The sequence below is a fragment of the Diadema antillarum genome, unplaced genomic scaffold (assembly GCF_040938485.1).
Source record: "Diadema antillarum isolate AM-2024a unplaced genomic scaffold, OU_Dant_1.0 seq00000254_RagTag, whole genome shotgun sequence".
In the NCBI taxonomy this organism is placed as follows: domain Eukaryota; kingdom Metazoa; phylum Echinodermata; class Echinoidea; order Diadematoida; family Diadematidae; genus Diadema; species Diadema antillarum.
This window is the reverse complement of record NW_027271296.1, coordinates 523,957-531,193: the sequence shown is the minus strand read 5'-3', so window position 1 is coordinate 531,193 and position 7,237 is coordinate 523,957.

The following is a 7,237-nucleotide window of genomic DNA, read 5'->3' as shown; positions in this document are numbered from 1 at the left end:
CATTTAATATTGACAGCGCGAGTCGATGGCCTGAAGTTAAGGTTCTTGGATCGACCACCACCACCAACATTACGAACAATCTGGACATCATGTTTGCTACTCACAGACTTCCTGTGTGCCTTGTTTCTGATAATGAAACAGTTTGCTTCGGCAGAATTCACAACCTGCTGCCGCGCTCATGACATCAAACATCGCAAAGTCTCGCGTTACCACCCCAAAGAAAATACCAAAGTCAAAGGCTTCAATGGCACGATAATGAAGGGCATTCACGCAGCAATCGCCGACAACTGCGACTGGCGCCAAACATACTGACGCCTTAGTCCAAATATCACAGCACTTGCAATGGAAGGTATCTTACTGTGGGCGTTGAATAAAACAGGGGGTATTTTTGGATGAATGCAGTTCAGAAAAGAGAGAAAAACTTATCTCTAAAGCAAAAAAGAGTAGAAAATGCTCTATAAACATTTGAGGAGAACAGACCCATGCTTAGGGGAATGCCTGGTGACAGTGAAAAATGACAGCCTGACTGAGAAGCTATGCCTAATCATAGCAAAAGGATCTGCCCTAAAGTCTTACGGGGCGTGACTGGCTGCGGAAATTTCAGCTCGACTGGAGCACAGTAAACAACTTACTATAGCACAAAACAGCCGCCTGGAGAGTCTGCTTGACCATCAAAGTGCCCTGTTCACACCAGAATTGGGGAAACTGAATGGTTTGGAAGTGGAGATTGAAATTATTCCATGAGAATCATCATTGTTTGTGATTATTTGTGAGAGGGTAATTCAAATCTAAGGGGGAGAAATGTGATGTATGTACACCAAAACCCTTGTAACAGTCTTGCAAAGAGACTACTACGCGAGCTGCACGTGTGTAGTTGGTAATAAACCACTCTTGAATCTGCATCTCTCCCGTGTCGACGTGTACGATTGTTTATCTCACATTATTTTGTGCTTGCAAGTGTAGTAGCAGTACATTATTGTATTTATTATTGTACATTATTATACATTGTTCCATGCATCACAAGCCACAAAGACTTTCCCAGAGTTGTTTTGCAGAAAGCTGTCCTGAGAACTGCGCTGATTGCGCGCCTGGATACACGTTGGACAGCACTCGCCAAGAATAAAGAACACATTAGTCGTAATTGCCTACAAGACTGCATCAAAGGTATACCATATCAACTTGGTCTAGACACTGCTGTCACTGTCACCGTGAAGCAAGACTCTAGCTTTCATTCACAGGCAAAATGACCGACACCCTGCACAATTCACATGCAGATATTGTGTGATATTCTTGTGCAGTGTGTCATTTTTGTGCATGTTCTTCCCTTCTTTAAGGCACTACACAAGAGCCAGTGGTATCTGGCTGTTGCAGGTCCTTGCTTGGATGCAAGATCTGCCTTGAAGAGTGGTGGAGGACATCCCAGCTCTGCCCTAAATGCAGGACAGATGATGCGGAAATTAAATCGGTAAATGTGACAGGACTCGACAAGGTGTGCGGTCTCATCAGACCAGTTTTGGCAGAATTTGAAAACATGTCAGAAGTACAGCCTCTATTTGATATTTATCCATCAATCAATGCATGATGTTCATGATAATTCGATAAGCTGCAGAGAAATGGTAGCCAAAACTACTGCTAAAAATGAAAAATACAATGACAGACAGATGTATCATGAATTAAGAAATTCATAGAGCTCCTTGAGCAGTGACAAAGAGAGGCACTAGCAAAAGTAATGGAGCATTAGGATACATCAAGTGAGTCTGTGAAGGACAGTGATAATTGTGAATGATCTTTACTGTGGTAAACACTTAATATTGACAGCGCGAGTCGATGGCCTGAAGTTAAGGTTCAAAAGCGTCAACTTCAAGCTTCAGCATCCAACGAGGCCGAGGTCGAGGAGCATGATCAGGACGACGGTGACAGAGACCCACCGATGCCTGCTCCCGATCGCATGGAGAATAATGCATGGTGCACTTGTGGAAGATGTGAGCCTCTGGAAAGACCAGGGCAGAGCCAATGCTGCAAGGAGATAATTAACTGCAGACATTTTTTGAGCGAGGATGTTCCATGCATCACAAGCCACAAAGACTTTCCCAGAGTTATTTTGCAGAAAGCTGTCCTGAGAACTGCGCTGATTGCGCACCTGGATACAAGTTGGACAATACTCGCTAAGAATAAAGAACACATTAGTCGTAATTGCCTACAAGACTGCATCAAAGGTATACCATATCAACTTGGTCTAGACACTGCTGTCACTGTCACCGTGAAGCAAGACTCTAGCTTTCATTCACAGGCAAAATGACCGATACCCTGCACAATTCAAATGCACATATTGTGTGATATTTTTGCGCAGTCTGTCATTTTTGTGCATGTTCTTCCCTTCTTTAAGGCACTACACAGGAGCCCATGGTATCTGGATGCTGCAGGTCCTTGCTTGGATGCAAGACCTGCCGTGAAGAGTGGTGGAGGACATCCCAGCTTTGCCCCAAATGCAGGACAGATGATGCTTAAATAAAATCGGTAAATGTGACAGGACTCGACAAGGTGTGCGGTCTTATCAGACCAGTTTTGGCAGAATTTGAAAACATGTAAGAAGTACAGCCTCTATTTGATATCTATCAATCAATCAATGCATGATGTACATTATGATTTGATGAGCTGCAGAGAAATGGTAGCCAAAGCTTTTTAGAGTAAATAAACTACTGCTAAAAATGAAAAATACAATGACAGACAGATGTATCATGAATTAAGAAATTCATAGAGCTCCCTGAACAGTGGCAAAGAGAGGCACTAGCAAAAGTAATGGAGCATTAGGATACATCAAGTGAGTCTGTGAAGGACACTGATAATTGTGAATGATCTTTACTGTGGTAAACATTTAATATTGACAGCGCAAGTCGATGGCCTGAAGTTAAGGTTCTTCGATCGACCACCACCACCAACATTACGAACAATCTGGACATCATGTTTGCCACTCACAGACTTCCTGTGTGCCTTGTTTCTGATAATGAACCACAGTTTGCTTCGGCAGAATTCACAACCTACTGCCACGCTCATGACATCAAACATCGCAAAGTCTCGCGTTACCACCCCAAAGCAAATACCAAAGTCAAAGGCTTCAATGGAACGATAATGAAGGGCATTCACGCAGCCGACAACTGCGACTGGCGCCAAACATACTGACGCAATAGTCCAAATATCACAGCAATTGCAATGGAAGGTATCTTACTGTGGGCGTTGAATAAAACGGGGGCATTTTTGGATGAATGCAGTTCAGAAAAGAGAGAAAAACTTATCTCTAAAGCCAAGAAGAGTAGAAAATGCTCTATAAACATTTGAGGAGAACAGACCCATGCTTAGGGGAATGCCTGGTGACGGTGAAAAATGACAGCCAGACTGAGAAGCTAGGCCTAATCGTAACAAAGGGATCTGCCCTAAAGTCTTACGGGGCGTGACTGGCTGCGGAAATTTCAGCTCGACTGGAGCACAGTAAACAACTTTATACTATAGCACAAAACAGCCGCCTGGAGAGTCTGCTCGACCATCACAGTGCCCTGTTCACACCAGAATTGGGGAAACTGAATGGTTTAGAAGTGGAGATTGAAATTATTCCATGAAAATTATCATTGTTTGTGATTATTTGTGAGAGGGTAATTCAAATCTAAAGGGGAGAAATGTGATGTATGTATACCAAAACCCTTGTAACAGTCTTGCAAAGAGACTACTACGCGAGCTGCACGTGTGTAGTTGGTAATAAACCACTCTTGGGCCTGCAGCTCTCCCGTGTCGACGTGTACGATTGTTTCTCTCACATTATTTTGTGCTTGCAAGTGTAGTAGCAGTACATTATTGTATTTATTATTGTACATTATTATACATTGTTCCATGCATCACAAGCCACAAAGACTTTCCCAGAGTTGTTTTGCAGAAAGCTGTCCTGAGAACTGCGCTGATTGCGCGCCTGGATACAAGTTGGACAGCACTCGCTAAGAATAAAGAACACATTAGTCGTAATTGCCTACAAGACTGCATCAAAGGTATACCATATCAACTTGGTCTAGACACTGCTGTCACTGTCACCGTTAAGCAAGACTCTAGCTTTCATTCACAGGCAAAATGACTGACACCCTGCACAATTCAAATGCACATATCGTGTGATATTTTTGTGCAGTCTGTCATTTTTGTGCATGTTCTTCCCTTCTTTAAGGCACTACACAGGAGCCAGTGGTATCCAGATGCTGCAGGTCCTTGCTTGGATGCAAGACCTGCCTTGAAGAATGGTGGAGGGCATCCCAGCTCTGCCCCAAATGCAGGGCAGATGATGCGGAAATAAAATCGGTAAATGTGACAGGACTCGACAAGGTATGTGGTCTGATCAGACCAGTTTTGGCAGAATTTGAAAACATGTAAGAAATGCAGCCTCTATTTGATATCTATCAATCAATCAATGCATGATGTACATGATGATTTGATGAGCTGCAGAGAAATGGTAGCCAAAGCTTTTTAGAGTAAACTAGAAATGTCGTTACAGCGACTGGTTATACCCCCGCCAAACAACATTTCATAAGCTTTGGTCAAAAAAACTGAGGAAGTAGTTAAATCTGCAAAATCTTTCCTTGATCTTCTGCCATTGATATGCCGTTACCATGGCAACGTACTTTCGGGTACTGTCGAAAAATGCGTCTTGCACATCTACAACCAAAGGCACACATCTGTACCAAATTTCATGGAAATTGGGCAAAAACTGAGGAAGTAGTTTGCAACACAAAATTTTCCATCATTTTGGCTCATAATATGTGAGCTGTTACCATGGCAACATACTTTTTGTCACTGTCAAGAAATGTGTCATGCTGACCTATATCCTAAGACAAACATTCAATATGAATTCCATGAGAATTGGAAGAACACTGATGAAGCAGTTTTGCCATGAAGCATTTTGCCCTATATTTTACCAATAACATGCCGTTACCATGGCAACGCACTTTTTGCCACTGCGGAAATATGTGTCTTGCACATTAACATATTCAGATGAACATCTGTACCTAATTTCATAAAAATTGATCAAAAACTGTGGGAGGAGTTCGCGACGCAAGATTTGTACCCATTTTTGCCCATTATATGCCGTTACCATGGCAACGTACTTTTGGGTACTGTCAAAAAACACGTCTTGCACATCTACAACCCAAGGCACACATCTGTGCCGAATTTTATGGGAATCGGTTGAAAACTGAGGAAGTAGTTCGCGACGCAAGATTTGCAACGGACCGACCGCCCAACCGACCGCCCGACCGCCTTGCAAAGAGACTACTACGCGAGCTGCACGTGTGTAGTTGGTAATAAACCACTCTTGAATCTGCATCTCTCCCGTGTCGACGTGTACGATTGTTTCTCTCACATTATTTTGTGCTTGCAAGTGTAGTAGCAGTACATTACAAGAAAAGAGAGAAAAACATGTCTCTAAAGCCAAGAAGAGTAGAAATCGCTCTGTAAACATTTGTTCGGCTATTATTCTTTTTTTCATAAGTGATCTGCAGTTTGCTATGAATGTAGCACATTTCTATTATTTTTCAATGTCCATGATATTCTAAAAAGATTTTGTTAAAATGAAAATTTTGCTTTAACCGTGTTTGTTATAAGCAAATTTTGATAATTTTGGGACCTGAACTTTTACTTCGTTATTACGAAATTTCGTTTTTAATGTGTTGGTTGTGACGGTAGTGCACTGAAGCAAACTGGCCTGTAGAAGACCTGTTCTTTGACAGCAAGCATGTGATGCTTGTTTGGCTGAATTTTGGAGAATACTGTACAAGCTGAAATTTTTGCGTACAGATATTTTCACAAATTGCTACTTAGAGGACATTTTCGCGTGTTGTTAATTTCACGGTTGCGAGGGTCTAACTGAATGTAGTTACTCGCGCGTTATTTTTGCGTGTTGTTATTTTCGCGGTTCAAAGGCGATTCGTGAAATTCGCGAAAATAAAATCACCGCGAAAATTTCAGCCCGTACAGTAGTTAAGAACAGATATAATATATATAATTTTTTCCTTTTTTTTAGGGTTATGCTGTGGAGAGTAACTAAACTGGGTTTTATTCATTGCTAAGTTCATTTCAGTTTGCCCACTGGTATAAACATTTCACCCACCTTATTCCAGCCATCTGTCTGCTTAGCAGGAGCATGATAGCAATGTAAAATACTGTTGCTGATTGGGGGACTCCTAACAGAGAAACTCAATCTACGGAAAGCAACATTGTGCAGGGAGGGGAGAAGTGGGGAAAACACCTGTTTGAGACAACTCCTTGGTTCAGGGAGTATATATCATTATGGTTATAACACACTGCAGTTGAGTACATACATATATTTTGTGGCACATTTGGGAAGTTACATGCATGTCAACATGTCACAATGATAGACATTTTATTAAAGCTATTGGACCAGAAGTTGTACACTTCATGATAAAGCCACGACACGATGCACACAAAGTTGCTATTATCATTTGTCCGGCATGAATAATGTATTTGTAAAGAGACTGCAGGGAAAACCAATGAAGGCATCAATGTAAGGCTTGTTTGAGGAGAGATCATCATAACCTCTACAAAGTTCGTCTTGCCTCAGTGGGTAAAGATAAATGAACAAAAAACATCAATAAGAGAATGAACTCTCACACCACTGTGATTTGTAAAGAACTGTGGGAGCTGGCATGTCCACTAACTACAAAAGATATCAGTTGTATCATTGAGCACACTGGTAATATTAAATGCATAAATCAACACCAGATGACCTCATGTTGATGTCACGCAGGTCATCGAGGAGAAATTCACTCTGCACCTTCTGACTTGAATGTGTGCTTTTTAAGCGACCGTTTCCATCATCAAAAATGGGCTTTGGTCATTCATTCCGTATCTCAGTCCACAATGCTAACCACACGTAAATAACAACTAGCAGGAGTGCCAGAAACACAAGCGAGTGTACAACAGGAACCCACATACCTCCCAATGCAGATTGGTACAAAGAAAAGCTGAATATCAATTCAAAAACAGAGTGACTTATCACAATCATCTCCGCCTCAATAATTACACTCAATACACAAGCCCTGGAATATTTGTCCAATGTAACACCAAAGGAATAAAAGCAGGAATTCAGTCATGCCTATCTATATCCACCAGAAGATAAAAGGACTGATCCAATCAGGAAGGCCTACTTTCCTTCTCTCCTTCTCTGTATCTTCTTTTATTTCATCCC